This window comes from Eptatretus burgeri, chromosome 11 (genome assembly GCF_056783735.1).
Source record: "Eptatretus burgeri isolate ZD-2024b chromosome 11, Ebu_testis_v1, whole genome shotgun sequence".
Classification (NCBI taxonomy): Eukaryota; Metazoa; Chordata; class Myxini; order Myxiniformes; family Myxinidae; genus Eptatretus; species Eptatretus burgeri.
In genome coordinates, this window is record NC_140971.1 from 47,128,830 (window position 1) to 47,129,037 (window position 208).

Here is a 208-nt window from a genome sequence, read left to right on the forward strand (position 1 = left end):
GGTCCATCTAGGTGATGCGGAGTCTTTATCACACGCTTTCCTCATGATATGGAGTATGATATGTTGTGATCAATAAAATTTATTTTAAAATGACACAAATTATAAAGTGCGTTTCTTGGAATGTGCCGCAGCTCATTTCCCACATTAGGTGGGCTGAGAAGGGTACTCCTGCTCTCCGAGGTACTCTCATTTAACAATGCTCTCCAAA